Source organism: Puma concolor, chromosome D3, assembly GCF_028749965.1.
Source record: "Puma concolor isolate L17-30 chromosome D3, mPumCon1.1.hap2, whole genome shotgun sequence".
NCBI lineage: Eukaryota > Metazoa > Chordata > Mammalia > Carnivora > Felidae > Puma > Puma concolor.
In genome coordinates, this window is record NC_141678.1 from 79611149 (window position 1) to 79628388 (window position 17240).

Below are 17240 nucleotides of genomic sequence, written 5' to 3' on the forward strand. Positions count from 1 at the left end.
GAACACTGAAAACACAAAGCTAAAACATACAGAATAGGGACTTCTAATACAGCCTCCTGCTCTTTGGAAAGGGGTGTGAGGACCTCAGTTGGCCCTTGATCCTCCAAGATTGTGACCGGGCTGAGTGCAACACACAAATAACCCAAAAGAGTAGCAACCAATCCATCACAACTGATACCAAGAAGAGAATTAGTCATCTGCTGCTGTGTAACAAAAAGCCACAATCATTCAGGTCATGCATTTTCTCTACAATCTACCTGAATCGTCTCCTCTCTGAAGCCCTCCCAGGCTTCCAACAGTGTGTTCTAGGTCATCCTGGATTATTGATTCATTGTTTTCCCACAGATTGCTCATTTTTCAAAATTAATTATAAGCTTCTTGAGGATAGGGTATACAGCATCGAATTCTTCTGTCTCCCCCAAACCCAGGAAAGACAGTATCTTTTTAGACTATAAGGTGCAGTACAGAAGTCTCAGAGGTCAATTTAAAACTGATGGCTTGATTATACATAGAATTAGAACCATGAGACTTTATGAGACAGATAAGTAAAAAAAAAAAAAAAAAAAAAAAGTAAAGGGATTTCATGGAGAAATAAATGACTAATGAAAATGGGTTTGTGTGGATCCCTTGTTTTACCCAATTAATCAGTTCAGACAATGTCGTATGTAGTATGGCATGGTCCTGGAACCTCCAAAAAACAAAAACGAAATAAGAAAGTCCTCTGGGAATCACTTCCTTTGGTACCTGGAAGAAGAAATAATTTTTAAGAAAGTTTGAGGTCTAGTTTCCAGTCGTTAGTTTGTTGTGTGGCTTTGTTCAGATCCTTCCGTCATTAAGGCTTTATGCCTTCTGCAGCTGCAATGGGAAAGGCTGATATGGATGATTTTACTGTCCTGTACAACTGTGTATTTCCAGGCTAAGGATTTCTAACCTCACTCACAGTTTAGAAACTTGTACAGTGTGGCACTTAAACGGCAATGAGGGTGCGACTCAGACCACTGATGAGGGTTCTACCGTATACTCTGTTCCGTTGGCCATTGTGTTTCGAGTGATTGCCCACAATGAGATGCCTTTAATTAGCTTCCTATGTACCCTAAGGTCTGCACCGAGACTGTAAAAGCGTTCCTTCTGTTTCAATGGCCTAGTTTATTGTTGTTGTTTTGCTTTCTATCTTAAGTGCTTCTGCAGAGGACAATTTTAATACTTATATGTGTGTGCCTTCCTAAGCATACCTTTTCACCGACTTGGAAAATCAAGCAAATCATGAGAAAATGCCAGGAAATAGTGAAGTTTTTGAAATGAATGAGAAACAATGCAAGATAGAAAGAGATTAAAGACATTATTTGCTGGTTCATACTAGATCATACCATCTCCTTGCTTTGAAAAAATTTTAAGAGAGATTCTTGTGCCCAGGTTCCTTGCTTGTTTCCAATCTTAGAGAAGTTCATATGTGGCATCAGATGGTGTTACAAGGTGTCACAATCTGACTGTCAAATGTCTGTGTCAAACAGAAAGCTTTTCAACCATCACTTGGAATTGACAACTTTTTGGGGGGGTGGAAAGTGCTAGAGTTAGCCAGGTAAGTCTAGAGAAGGCATGTGGTACAGTCAATCCCTAAATATGAAGCAGAGCAAGGAGCCTGTGCACTTTTAAACCCCTAAATGGAGATTAGCAACTGAGTAAATACATATCAAACTATCTTTACCATCCAGAATGCAATTGTTACAGGGGACAAGCTCTGAAAGTTAGAGTCGCTTTAAAGTTGCCTCTGGTCAGCATCAGGTAGCGCTTGGCATAAAATGCCAAAACAGGACTTGCAGGGCCGCCTGCTACCGGCCTAAAAGAAAGGCACTTCTTCTGTTGAGAAAACAAATGCTTGATAAGTAGAATGTTGAGACTTGGTACTGATGACGGCCTCCAGCTTCATCTGTTTATAAAAGAGAGGCTATTTTAGAGCAAGTCATACACATACGCTAGTTGCAGGGAAGCAGGGTGGAGATGGAAAAGGATAATCTCCCTGAACATCTGTCATGATTACACATAAAACCTTACTACAAAGTCAAATGCGATCTGTTTGGTACTTTGGACTGTTCAGCCTCAGCTCTGTGAATGGGTGCTTGCCGTCCCCGCTACGCGTTTTATCTGTTTTTATGACGCCTATCACTAGAGTCCCGGGCAATCAAGGGAGACATAACCAACATAATCAACAGGTCAATAGAGAAGACGCATTTGACCATTTAAAACAGAGAACGAGGCACACATCATCCTATTCTCTTGTTCATTTCCAAAAGGAGTCAGGCGGAGAAGTAAACATTCTTGCCATTAGGGTAGCTGCCAATTTCCTATGCCTTTCTCAACTGATGAAGCTGCAGGGCACCGTCACTCTGCATCTTGTCAGCAAAGATGGCAGTGGAGGCACAGCAGCGGCCGCCTTCCCGTTCCCACCACGGTGAAGGAGGGAAGGCAGTTCTCCCACAGAGACAGCACATGTGGTGCTAACTCAGACCCCAGCATGGCCCCTGCAGGCCTGGCTGTCTGCTGCACAGTAAGGGCCTTTGTAATTTATTTAGAGGCACATTGACCTTATTTTCCTGGCACTGTCATAGGAGAACGTGTTCTTTTGAAGGATTTGGGGAATGGTGGGGGGGGGGGTGCTCCTGGCACACCGTCTGGCTCAGTCCTCTCCAGTGCACCGGGACAGAGCAGCTGGCTGGCTGACTTACCTCCCTCCATCCCCCTCAGAGCATCACCATCTATGCTGGAGATGGTGTTTTCAAGCCTTCCATTTATATCACAACTTTAAAACATGAGGAGACACAAAACAGAATATTTGGGCGTCATTTATTATGCTTTAGACACAAAAACCAAGTAATGGCTTTATTTTTCTTAACATATTTTCTGGCCAGGTTTTTTTTTTTTTCCCAAAAGAACAAATGTTCCTGATTACAAAATAATCCTCCAAACCCAGAAAACCATGGGTATTTGAAATGGAACAACACTGTGATTCTTTTCTTAGACAGATACCCCATAATACTGAGTTTTAAAGGGCCCTCCCCTGCACGCTTGATAAACAGACATCCTTTTATGAATCATAACAGAAGCTGCCATGGCTTTCGAGTCAGTGTATCACCCTTTCTCAATCCATGGAAAAACATACAGCAATTATCTTTTAATCTTTTTTTTTTTCCACGTTTTTATTTATTTTTGGGACAGAGAGAGACAGAGCATGAACGGGGGAGGGGCAGAGAGAGAGGGAGACACAGAATCGGAAACAGGCTCCAGGCTCTGAGCCATCAGCCCAGAGCCTGACGCGGGGCTCGAACTCACGGACCGCGAGATCGTGACCTGGCTGAAGTCGGACGCTTAACCGACTGAGCCACCCAGGCGCCCCACAACAATTATCTTTTAAAAGGAGTTACTTCCCGATGACTTTGATTCTTTCCTCACATTATGCCACAGCTTATAACCTACAGGTAGTGTTTAAATTCGAGAATTCTTCTCACCCTGTATTTTTATATATTCAAACTGATAATCATTTATATTTAAAGCACGGCAATTATTTTACTTTATCACAAATTGCCAATGTCTATATTTTCAAAACCACTTCTGGACTAGGACGCAAAAGAAAGGCACGTGTATCACATTTATGCTTGACATCAAAAGAGTTTGAATAGCTGCAATACTATGATCCAGTGGTTGTAACAGAGCTAGAAGGGACCCAGAGTTTAGTTCCTAGTCTTTCAATTCCTCCATGAGACACAGAAAAAATGAACTGGCCAAAATTACAAAATTAGTCTTCTGAATTTGGCCAGCATTTTCCATAATACCAGCATGCATGGCAGAGCCAGAACTAAGTGTACGTGTTGTTTTAAGTCCTAATTGGAAATTTTTAATCTTAGCTCATTATCTCTCCCTCGTCTCCACTGTTGCTCTCAAACTTCCCACTGTTTTCTTTTCCCCCACTGTCCTTAGCGGCATGGAAAACTACACTGTGTATGTACTCAGCTGCTTGCTCATTTTCCATCTCCCCCTCTGGAACAGAAGTGCTATAGTGGCACGAATCATGCCTTCCTTCTTTCCTGCTATAGCCTCACCAATGAAAACAATGCCTCGCACGTAACAGGCACTCAGTAAACACTTGAAAAATTCATCAGTCAACTTACAGTTGAGATTTTAGAAGGCCAGCGTGCACTTCCCTGACCCCAGAAACATGCAGCAGCCCCTTAGGAGGAAACCTGGATTGAAACCCAGCTTTCCCCCCGTATCAACCTCAACGCAAACTGCAACCAAGTTCCCGCCCCTCCTACTCCACTGAAACCATGTATCACGAGTCCCCACAGATATTCTGATTCCAAAATTCCGTGGCCTTTTCTCCTCCTTGTTCTCTTTTGCTCTCTCACAGCATTCACCCTGTCGGAACATATCTGCACGCTGGGTGGGCCCTCTCCTTTATGAGTGGATTCTGCTCTGATTTTCCTGATAGTCACCACCAATTCCCACTGTTCCCCTCCCTTCTATGCCTATCACCCCCAATCTCAGTTTCCAGCCTCGTCTTCCCCTAGAAGATCTAGGGCTTTATCTCTGAACTTTTTCAAGATATCCCTCTGACGTACGTGGCCATTATCTCAAACTCAACATATCTAAAACTACCTATCGTGGACACTTATTTTTATGCAAATACATCTCTTCCTCCCAACCAGATTAAAGGAAGAGTATATTATACTTTTTTGGATTCCTGTATCAGCAAGCAAGCCCAGTGCTTCGAGCTTTCTAAGTGGTTCATACATATCTGTGTTTGACAAATACAAATATGGTAACTGTTATGATAGAACTCTGTTCCCCAATAAAGAGATACTGAAGCCCTAATCTCCAGGACATCAAAATGAGACCTTATTTCAAAATAGTGTTACTGCAAATGTAATTAGTTAGGATGAGGTCATGTTGACAGAGGGTGGGCGTTTAATCCAATATGACTGGGGTCCGTAAGAAGAGGAGACAATACAGAGTGAAGAACACCAAGGACGGTGGATGCAGAGATTGGAGGAATGTATCCCCTACATCTACTCTAAGCCAAGGAATGCCAAGGACTGCAGCAGATACCAGAAGTGGGATGAGACAAGGAAGGATCTTCCTGTGTATGTTTCAGATGCAGCATGGCCATTGATTTCAAATCTCCAGCCCCCAGAACCATGGAAGAATACAATTCTGTTGTTTTAAGCCACAACAACAGTTTGTGGCCCTTTGTACAGCATCCTTAGGAAACTAATGCATGAGTAAGAGAGGAAGCTTTGGGATCAAGACAACTCTGAAGTCAATCCCAACTCTGCCATTTGACTACGTGAGCTTGGGAAACATTAACTTCCTTTTGGGTCTCAGTTTTCTTATCTGTAAAATGAGGATAATACCTCATTTTTCACAGGATTTTTGTAAGAGTTACATCTGCAATATATATTACAAACTTCACATACAGCGTAGCACAGAGTATGTGCTCAAAAGTGGTATCTTATTTGCCCTTTGAATGTCTAACTGAGCCTTTTATTGACAATAACTAGTGCATTCATTCAACCAATATTTATTGAAAGTCTTCTCAGGTTAGGCATTGCTCTGGGCAATACGTATACAGAAGTAAACTACACAGAAGGACACTTCCTCAGGGGGCTTTAATAAGCCTGTGGGTTTTTTTTTTTCTTTTAATGAATGGGTGAATGAACTAAAACTGTCATTACATCTGTCTTAAACTCTGTTTCAAGGAATTATGTATTATGATAAGAAAGAAAGGAGTGAATTTGACTATAAAGTTACGGTAGATCCTTTTCAAGGTATCAAAATACTGCAAGCCATCATCATCGCATAATATTATGCTTGCCATGGCATAAAGCAACATAAACTGAGATTATCTTTTCATAAGAAACAAAAGGAGGAAGACAACATTTATTACTTCTCTTAACTGCAGTTCCGCATTTCAATGAGATGCTGTGAGAAACCAACTGAATTTAGCATATACAAGAAAGTAGCCCCACACGTGGATACTGAGCATTTGAAATGTGACTCTTCTAGACTGAGATGTGCTACAAGGGTAAAATGCACATCAATATTTGAGAACTTAGTATGAAAAAAGGAATGTACCGTGCATCATATAGCAATATTTTATACTGATTACAATTTGAAATAAACTTTTGTCACATTTGGTTACATAAAATATACTGTTGAAATTAAGTTCACCTGTGTCTTTGTACGTTTTTAATATGTCTACTAGGAAATTTCATATCTGCGGCTCACATTATACATCTATTGGACAATGTTGCTATTGTTTTGGAGACACAGTCATGGGGAGTGGCAAGGGATTGTTGTGTTACAAATCAGGAATCAAGCAATCAAACTAATGGATCGATCTGTACTTTTCTGTGTTATCAGCTTTACTCAAACTATAAATCAACTATGGACCGACTTCCTCCACACAGCAGGAAACCTAGAAACACATTTTCATTTGACATTTTGTGAAACACGCCATCACTGAGTAACTAATATGCCCTCACTAGGCCACTGTACAGAAACCGGGGAAAGATCTCTGGCCTGATTTAAGTTGGGTGCCAAGCATGAGACCAATCAACTGCAGTCAAGTGGGTGGACCCTGTAGGAAAATGCAGGTCTCTGCTAACTGAAGGGTTGGAGGAGGAGTACCCTAAGAAGAATGATGATGCTTCTAGAAGAAGCAAAGGTACAGGGCAAGCAATTTAACAAACATCCATCACAGTATGAATGTGTTGATAATACTGCAAAAAAATCCTTGCACTGTGTTTCTATTTCTGAGAAGAACATATTGTTGCTCTGACGCAACATTGCTTCCTTTGCAGAACAGAGTTGTTCTATTTGCAATATTATCTATCCTACTCCAAGTTGTCTAATGAGCAGTCATAGTTAACACCCCCATCCTCACCCACTGGACAATGGGGAAGTGCATTTGACCCCGACGTAGGACCTAGTCAAGCATGGCATTACATTCCCCTGGAGACAACTATTATTCCAAAGTTAGCACATGACTACAGGAAGCCATATAACACTCCCTCCAGAATCGAATTACAAAACTAGAAGGTCAAAGTTTTCCTTCCACTGTGACTGATGAAGGAAAAGGATGGGAATCTAGGACTACGAAGGGATATCATCTCTGTGTGCACAAAGGAGAACCATTTTCAATAGGACAGAACAAAGACAACACACAGAGGGAAGCAAAGCTGATAGAGAGAAACGGAAAACAAGAAAGAGAAGAGCTGGAAAAGAAAACTGGGTAAGCCCTGGGAACTAGCTATGCCTAAGGTCTGAACACTCTTGGACTTACAAGTTCTGTGCACCTATACATTCCCTATTTTGCTTGAGCTTACCTTGAGTCTAGATTAGATCTTTTGCATCAGAAAAATTCTATTCTGATTATCTTAATGATCCAATCGATTAAAGCTTTGACTTTCAATCTGAGCGTCAGCACTAAGTTGTCCTGAAAATGACAGAATGCTTAAAATAAGCCGGGTGTCATGAAATATAGAAAAATTCTACACACAGAAGGCAAATGTTAAGTATAATATCCCTTACCTTCAGATAACTGAATTGCATGTAATCCAAAGTACTTCATTTGTGGCAATGCTCACCTGTCTATCACCGCACTCTAAAACCCGATAGCAGGTATTTATTTACTTGTCTATCTCCACTACTGGACTTTCAGCCTCTCGAGGGCAAGGCACTTTATTTACCTTTACAGTAGGATGACAGCCTAGCATGGTGCGAGGCAATGAATGCTTGTAGAAGGTGAGTGGAAAGGAATGAACATGGAAACAGAAAAGATACCACAGCTGAGGCAGGCACTTATTTGAACTATGCTTTCACAGTTATAAGATCATTTCTTGTTGTCTTTTTGTTTAACTATTGGGTTGTACGCCAATGGAGGGACGGTCTGCTCCTTAATGAAAGGGTACTAGAATAATCACCATTATCATACCACCTGACATTTTGTGTGTGTTTTCTGGATCCCAGATGCTCTGCTAATTGCTTAGATCTTCTCCGCTTAGAATGCTGAATTTGGCACTAAGAAGATGAAAATGCTTTAGAATACTTTACAAGATACCGCTTTATAGTACTTCACAGCGTGCAGAATACTTCCATGTGTATCTTCTTGCTTGCGATTGTTTGCAATCCAGTGCGGTAGATGGGAAAATATCAGTATCTCATAATTCATCTGAAAAAAAGAACCCCGAGAACTTGAGACTCTTCTTAAGCAACAGTATTAGTAAATCGCAGTAAGAATCCAGGTCTCGCGACTCCACACCAGTACTTGTTCCACTACAGAAACAGCATCTAACATCATTACAAATTAACCTATGAAAGGCAGACGCCTGGAGAAATCTGTGAATCGCACTGGGAATGGTTTCGCCGGTGCCCCTTACTCCCCATTTTCCAGGCATTTCCAAGCTTCATTTCTTCATGGAAATTCACCCCCTCCAACTCCCTCCCAATCTCTTTTCTCTTAATAAGTCTGCTTACCAGAATGAAAGCAAATGCCATGATTGTAACTACTAGAAGGTTCCGCTTGCAAACAGGAAGCTACAGACCTTTCCCTAAAAGTAATGCCTGCTTCTTCTAAGTAAAAGACAATGAACTGTGACAGGGAAAACTCTTTCCCCATAATTAGATTTATTTATTTTTTTTTTAATTTTTTTTTTCAACGTTTATTTATTTTTGGGACAGAGAGAGACAGAGCATGAACGGGGGAGGGGCAGAGAGAGAGGGAGACACAGAATCGGAAACAGGCTCCAGGCTCTGAGCCATCCGCCCACAGCCTGACGCGGGGCTCGAACTCACGGGCCGCGAGATCGTGACCTGGCTGAAGTCGAACGCTTAACCGACTGTGCCACCCAGGCGCCCCTCTTTCCCCATAATTAAAAAAAAAAAAAACCCAAAAAACCCTTCTCCTTGATATTCCTGTTAAGGTGGCTGGTTCTGATCACAACAAACAACAGGTCCACGCTAGCCTAGTACGTTGCATAGAAGGTGCAGCAGAAGAGGGACAGATTTTGCCTTACTGCCCTCATATAATTCCTTACGTTAGGTACATTTTTAGCTACATGGTGGGCACACCATAAAATCTCACATGTATGCACATCATGCGTGTGTGTGTGTGTGTGTGTGTGTGCGTGCACTTAGGTAAACAGAAGAATATGTAATTTACAGTTTGCTTTATATTGACACTGAAATCCTATGAAAGAGTAGGTGAATAGATTTCATTTGTCATGATTTTTTTTCACTTTTTAATGATAATCGTTAGGGTTTTGTATAGCTGCGATGATTTACCAGTCTAAATATTTCATTGAGGCCAGAAAAAAGAGAGATGGCACTCGAAGAGCACTATAATAATTTCATAAGAGCTATATTCATTTTTTTTTTTTTCAAAAGACTGTAAAAGAGTGGGAATCCCATTTTAGCCTGCCAGGAAAAGAAAGCTCAAGAGTAAATTCTGGGAACAACTAAAATTTTTTTTATCCTTCTATAAAGAGCATTCCGGCTGCTGCTACCTTCAGTCAAGAGGTACAGAGTCCTACTATGTTCCCTGTGTCTGGGGCTAGAATTATCTTGGTGGATACAATACATCTCCACACCTCCTGATATATAGCATTTAGCTATTCATTCAACAAATACTTGAGCATCCTGGATGTTCCAGGTATCACATCCCAAAAAAGCAACTAAACTCTACCTCTTTGTGGAACTGACATCCTGGTGGAGAAAAAAGATAAACAAATAAGTTTTAAGACCGACTATTCATTTATATTTAGAAACTGATAAGAGTTCTGAAGGGAAAAAAAAAGTCCAGAGTGCCTTTGGGAAGGGATTCTAGCTTAAATGCTTAGATAAATTGATTAGCAGAAACCCATCAATGGACAATACCTGAGTGGGCCTCCGACAATGTAAAGAGTCACATTATGTGCAGATCTAGAAAAAGAGCACTGGACGCAGAGGCCACTGCACAGAGGACTGTCTGGCTGAAGTATACTGAACAAGGGGAACCCCAGCAGTAATGGATAACCCTGGAGAGATGGACAGGCAGAGGAGTTACTAAGAACTCCAGACTTTATTCTAAGTCTGATGTAAGACCATTTGGGAACTGTGAAAAGAAAAGAAAAGAAAAGAAAAGAAAAGAAAAGAAAAGAAAAGAAAAGAAAAGAAAAGAAAAGAAAAGAAAAGAAAAGAAAAGAAAAGAAAAGAAAAGAAAAGAAAAGAAAAGAAAAGAAAAGAAAGAGGAAGGAAGGAAGGAAGGAAGGAAGGAAGGAAGGAAGGAAGGAAAGAAAGAGAAAGAAAGAAACAAAGAAAGAAAGAAAGAAAGAAAGAAGAAAAGAAAAGAAAAGAAAAGAAAAGAAAAGAAAAGAAAAGATAAGCTTGAAAAAGTTCACTCAGGTACTGTGTAACGAAACATCCGAAGGGTTGGCAAATGGAAGCAGAAAGAGCAATTTGAGGCTCTGCCGTAATTTAAGTGAGGGTTAACGGTGGCTTTGATTAGTGTGGCAGTGATAGAGATAGTGAGCATGATACTAATACAAATACCACAGTGGTGCCATGTATTGTTTTACTAAATTTAAATTTTTTTTTTCAACGTTTATTTATTTTTGGGACAGAGAGAGACAGAGCATGAACGGGGGAGGGGCAGAGAGAGAGGGAAACACAGAATCGGAAACAAGCTCCAGGCTCTGAGCCATCAGCCCAGAGCCTGACACGGGGCTCGAACTCACTGACCGCGAGATCGTGACCTGGCTGAAGTCGGACGCTTAACCGACTGTGCCACCCAGGCGCCCCGTAAATTTATTAATTTATTTGGATTCTCATATTCAATATTTGAGCCATTTAATAACAACCTTATAAAGTACTATCATTAAACCCACTTTACAGCTATAAAGAAAGCAGAGTGAATTTAATTAAGTAGCATGTTCAAGACTATACACATAATAACTGATTAGGGGGATGTGAAAGTTTAGCCAACTGAAAAGTTAGAGGGAGAGCCCACACATAAGATTACCTTCACTCTGATACCAACTGCAAGTTCAGGGCACCCCAAGATCACCTTATGGTTCTATAATTCACTGGAAGGACTCACAGAACTCACAGAACTCATTGAAGGCTGTTATGCTCATAGTTACGGTTAATCAGAGAGAAGGCATACAGATTGAAATAAGTCCAGGGAAAACTCATACAGGGTGAAGTCCATGAAAGTAGCAAACATGGAGCTACCAGGTGTCATCTCTTGTGGGGTTAAAACAGCATGAATTTGTCAGCATCCATGTGTGGAAATATACACAGAGTACTGCCAATCAGAGAAGTTCACTTGAGCCCCATGTTTAGAGTTTTAACTGAAGCTTCATCTCGTAGGCATGATTGATTGCCCAGGTAGGGATCTCAGTCCCTAGTCTTTCCAGAGATCTACTGATGCTGCATGATCCAACCCCTCCCCCCCCCATATTACATTGTTGGTCCTTCTGCTGTGGCCAGCCCCCACCCTAAATCATATTATTAGACTATCCTGACACAAGGTCCACAAGCAAAGACACTCCCTATATACTCCTATCAGGCATGACATGCAAGGCCTTGGAGATAACCTTCCAGAAATTGAGGGCAAAGGCCAAACCTCTCCTTGGGCAATTGTTAGATTCTTTGTTGCACAGGGGAAGACCATGGATAAGAGAGAAACAAACTGCAGTCATGCTAAATTTGAGATGCTCATCTCATATCAAAATATAGATGTTGAGTAACAGTTAAAGAAACATACCTGGGGTTCAAGAATGAGAAGACTGGACTGGAAATTCAAATTATGAAGCCTACAGACGGTATTTAAATGTCATGGCAGAGTTGCTGAATCACTATGTTGTACACCTGAAACTGATACAACACTGTGGGTCAACTATACTTCAGTATAAACAAATAGACAGACAAATGTATCTCACAGGATGGAATAAGATGAACTAGAAAATAATTTCAGAGGAATGAAGAGTATCAGGCCTGAGCCTTGGAGGATAGCCACATACATAGGTCAGGAAAAGGAAGAAAATCTAGCAAAGGAGATTGAGAAGGAATGGCCACTCTTGCAGGAGAAAAATGAGGAAAATATAGGAAATGTTTATCAAAAAAGTGAGTTATATAGAGAAATGCACTCTTAAGTATTTCTAGATGAAATAACATAACATCTGCAACTTTCAAATGGTTCAGTAAAAATTAAAAAATAAAAATATATTTGTGGGGTGTTCGGATGGCTCAGTCAGTCAAGGGTCCAACTCTTGATTTCGGCTCAGGTCATGATCTCACGGTTTGTGAGACTGAGCCACACTTGGGACCACACTGACAGCACAGAGCCTACTTAGGATTCTCTCTCCTTCTCCCTCTGTTCCTCTCTTGCGTGCACTCTTTCTCTTTCTCTCTCAAAATGAACACACATTTAAAAAATATTTATATATATTTGCAAGCACAAGGGCAATACAACAACATGTGCTAAAAATTATTGAATCTAAGTGTACAGTGTATGGGGTGCTCCCTCTATTATTTATTCCACTTTTTGTACTTTTGAATACAAATGAGGTATTCACAAGGAAATGCCAGATGAGAAAAGACAGGGTAGTAAGTAAGACCAGTGCCACAATGTTCCTGAAAAATCAGACGGTAAGGGCAGATGACGAACTCTGGGGATTTGGTACAGTTAGGGAAATACAGAATGGGAAATGAGGAACAAGCATGGAGATCTTCTCTAACGGAAAAACTGATCAAGGGCTAAAATAACGTAGCAAGGACGCAAGTAGAGTGGCGACAACTAGCAGGGATAAAAGGGTGAAGCCTTCAGAAGGAGCAGACATTTGAGCTGTGCCTGCAAGAATCCGGAGGTTCTCACCAGAGTGAGGAAACGGGAAGGGAATTTCAGGCCAGAACAACATATGCGAAGGCACAGAGGTGAGAGAAAGGTATGATACAACACTTAGTCTGGTACCTACAGTTTGGCTAGGACTGAAGCTGAAAGATGTGGACAGGGTACCTCACAAAACAGCAGAGTTCTTCCCCTGAAGTTCCCAAAAGTGAGAATACCCTGGGGCACTGGTTAAAATGCAGATTTACAGATTCCACCAAAGACCCATTGAATCAGAATCCTTGCAGATGGAACTCAGACTGGGAAGGGGAACAGGAGGACTTGTGAGGCAGGACAGCAGGTGAGTGTGTGTCCTCTCCACATCACATGGCCCTTCCGCTCTGCCATCCCCATTGATAGCTTTTCTCCATATTTCTTACCGCCCCCCCCGCCCCCGCCACCTGAGTGCGCACAGTTTCTGCTCCCCAGAGCTCTGGTTTGCTTGTGGCTTCATCTTACATGATACTGACTCCAACTAACACCTTTCAGCACAAACATCCACCACAAACAGACATCTGCATCTGAATGTGTCTACACCTTTTCATTCCTATTACAGAGAGAAACAGAAGGGAAAAGAGTGAGAAAAAAGGAGGAAGAAAGACTGACGGCTGCATAGAAGGAGTCACAAGTCCATGCCAGCTTCAATAAGCAGTGACTAGGGGAACATCACATGTACATAAGGCACATCTCATGTACACATGTACATAGCAATAGCAATGCTCCTCAAAATGCCAGTCCACAGTGAGAAAAGGAGCTTGTTCCAGAACGTAAATGAATGCACTTCTTCCTTCATCAATAAAGTCTTGCTATGGAAAAAAAAAAAAAAAAAAAAACAAGTCAGCCGAACCGAATGCAGTACTTAGTGACAGTTCATTTATACTCCAGCCCAAGCTCCTTATCTTACTCAGGACTGGTAACAAACAGTTCAAAGACCAGTAGTCGGTCCACAGACCACACTTTGAAGAACATGGCTCTCAACAGAACTGTGGATAAAACAGGCATTTAAAATAATGCCAGATACAACACATGTTGATGTTAGTGATCAAAAACTGTCCTTCTAGCAAACCCATGAAGAGAGTATTCTTAAAAAACACAAAACTGTAAGACAGACTTGATCCCCAAGCATGAGACCATATTTCTAAAAATAATGAGAAATCAGCTTCAAGTTTAGTTCCCCACTGAACATAACTCAGAATACCAGCCAGTAAAATGTGTGTTTTTATAAAGAAAAAAGACTGAACCCCAAGAGCACCAGAGGTATGCCTTTATAGCTTATTTTTATTCGTCTCTACCAGCTACAGTCACTAGAGTGACCTGGGGAGCATAAAAGTCAGAGAACATTTTTTTAAACTCTCTTCAAGACTGTTAGGAGGTATAAAATACACACCTTGAGCAAAATAAATGTATGCACCTCAAGAAGGTAATAAATCACTTGTAGCTTTATTGTTGTCAGTCATTGGTTCTTGAAGGGCAAACTGTACTTGATTCTTGACTTGTTCTTTGCTTCACTGATCGGCAACTTTCCTTAGAAGTTACAAAGTTTTCACTGTTGACAACTCTGGGATTCTTTTTAAAAGTCACACCATGTTTTCTAAATCTTACTCTGTGGCCATATTGGTGTGCGATTCAATTCTACATACTTCAATCGAAGGCCTACTGTGTGCTGGGAACTGCTTCCTCTCTGCTCTGGAGCAAATCCAGACAGGAATAAAATGTCATCGAGGAACTCATATAATCCCTTGGGGAGACCCACGTGTGAACATAAAACTAGAAATTAATGTAGGTTGGAATTACTGTTGTAATTGGGCAAGAAACAGGAATGGTTAATTCCGACAATGGGAACACAGAAAGACATCACAGAAGTCCTAGAAGGAGAAGTGGATTTCAAGTGGCAAGGCAAGAAAGAAGTAAAGAACATACCAAGCATAGGAAATAATTGAACTCAGTCTTGGCAGAGTATGTTTCATTCGGGAAACTTCAAGTTACCTCCTAATAGCCCATAAAATGTGTTGGGGGAAGAGGAGACAGAGTGAGTAAGAGCATACAGACTTATACCTGCAAGTTGTGTTCATGGTATGTGAACAGTCCAAGGCTACAAGATCAAGCTTGTGGAGAAGAGTGGCAGACTCGGACTGGGGTGCTGATTAGGGCTACATTATGAAAGGCTTTGAATGTCATTCTGAAGGACTCAGTGCAAAGAAGAAATGGCACTGTAAAATAATAGTCTTTGTAGTAGATCATAATATTTGAATTTTTCGTTCCCTCCTTATAGCAATTTTCTCTGCATCATTGCCTTTGGCCTCCATCATGTGATTTGCTTTGCTCTGTGATTTTCTAACAGAGTAGAATGCGAGCAGATATGCCCTATATCACTCTCAAGTGGAAACTTGTAGAAGCAATGAAGATTTTTGCCAGACTATTTGCTCTTGTAGCTTTGCCATGGAGAGAGTCTACTTCTTTAGCTTGAGTCTTAGAATGGGAAGAATCATGGAACAGAACTCAACTTCTATTACCACACACTGGGTAAGACCCAGACTACTGACTGGAGGTCACCAACAAAGGTAAGGAAAAAAATACAAGTATCTGCTGTTGAAATTTAATGAGATTTCAAGATTTCTGTTACCCAGGATAATGTAGTAAAAGGTGACTTATTTACCCTTTTAAAATTACAAAATTAGGGGGCCCCTGGGTAGCTCAGTCAGTTAAGCATCTGACTTCGGCTCAGGTCATGAGCTCACTGTTCATGAGTTCGAGCCCTGCATCAGGCTCTATGCTGACAGCTCAGAGCCTGAAGCCTACTTCAGATTCTGTCTCCCTCTCTCTCTGCCCCTTCCCTACTCATTCCCTCTCTCTCTCTCTCTCAAAAATAAATGAACATGTTTATCTAAATATGTATTAAATATTTATTAATTTATTATTTATTAAATTATTTAATATTAAATATTTATTAAAATTTATTAAAATTTTTAAAAATAAAATAAAATCATAAAATTATAAATTTTTATTGTAAAACATAGTGAAAATTATAAAGAAAAATAAAATTACCTATAATCACAATCCCAAAGATAAATCACAGGTAACATTTTGACCATACCTTGTACTACCTATCAATCAAAAAGTAAAGCGATGAAGTTTTTAGAAGCAAACGTAGGAAAATATTTTCATTATCTTGGGGTAGGCAAAGATTTCTTACACAGGACACAAAACAGGGTAAAGTAAAAGACTGTGATATTGCACTACACTAAAATAAAAGATGCCTATTAACAAAAGACACCAGGAAAAGTGTGACAAAGCAAGCCACAGAATGGTACAAAACATGTATAAGCTCTATGTCCATGTCCAACATAAGGGATCATGCTCAGGATGTGTAAAGAAGAAAGCAAATATGTCAGTAGAAAAATGGTCAAAACACTTGAACTGGCCTTTCAACCAATAATATGTTATTTCCTCTTCTGGTGCTGGTTATACTCGTGAGTTAACTTTGTAAAAATCAGTGCAGCTATATGCTTATTATAATCTGTGTATGTGTGTGTGTGTGTGTGTATGTGTGTGTGTATGATGTTATACCTCAACACAAATAAACATTAAAAATGATAGTATCCAAATTATTATGTGTAGATGTAAAGTCTTAACAAGCAACTGCTCAAAAGGGGAAGGATCCTTTCTTTCAGAAGTTTAGCACACACAGCACATTCAGCTACAAACTATTAGAGATTTCTGCAAAACTTTGTAATTGGCAACATAATATTGGTTGTCAGAGCTCTTGATATCTTACCCAAAGTATTTTAATGAATATAATTTGGAGATATACATCAGGCTTCACTAACCCTGCACAATCCTCTGGTCAGATATCACCAAATGTGAAAGATAAATTTGCTTTTCATTTGCCTTATTCTTCCTTTAAGTACCACAGAAATAATATTTCAATCAATACATCTGATCTTTTCAAATTATATTATCTTCTTTTAGAGAGCCCAAATAAAAGATGTTTTGAATAGAGGAAGCAATTTGGTTTCTTTTACATTTTTGTAATAAAATCTATTTAAATGCAATCCCTTTACCAATTAAATTATGTCACTAGTTGCTGTTAGTTGTTATTCTTTTTTTTTTTTTAATTTTTTTTTTCAACGTTTTTATTTATTTTGGGGACAGAGAGAGACAGAGCATGAACGGGGGAGGGGCAGAGAGAGAGGGAGACACAGAATCGGAAACAGGCTCCAGGCTCCGAGCCATCAGCCCAGAGCCTGACGCGGGGCTCGAACTCACGGACCGCGAGATCGTGACCTGGCTGAAGTCGGACGCTTAACCGACTGCGCCACCC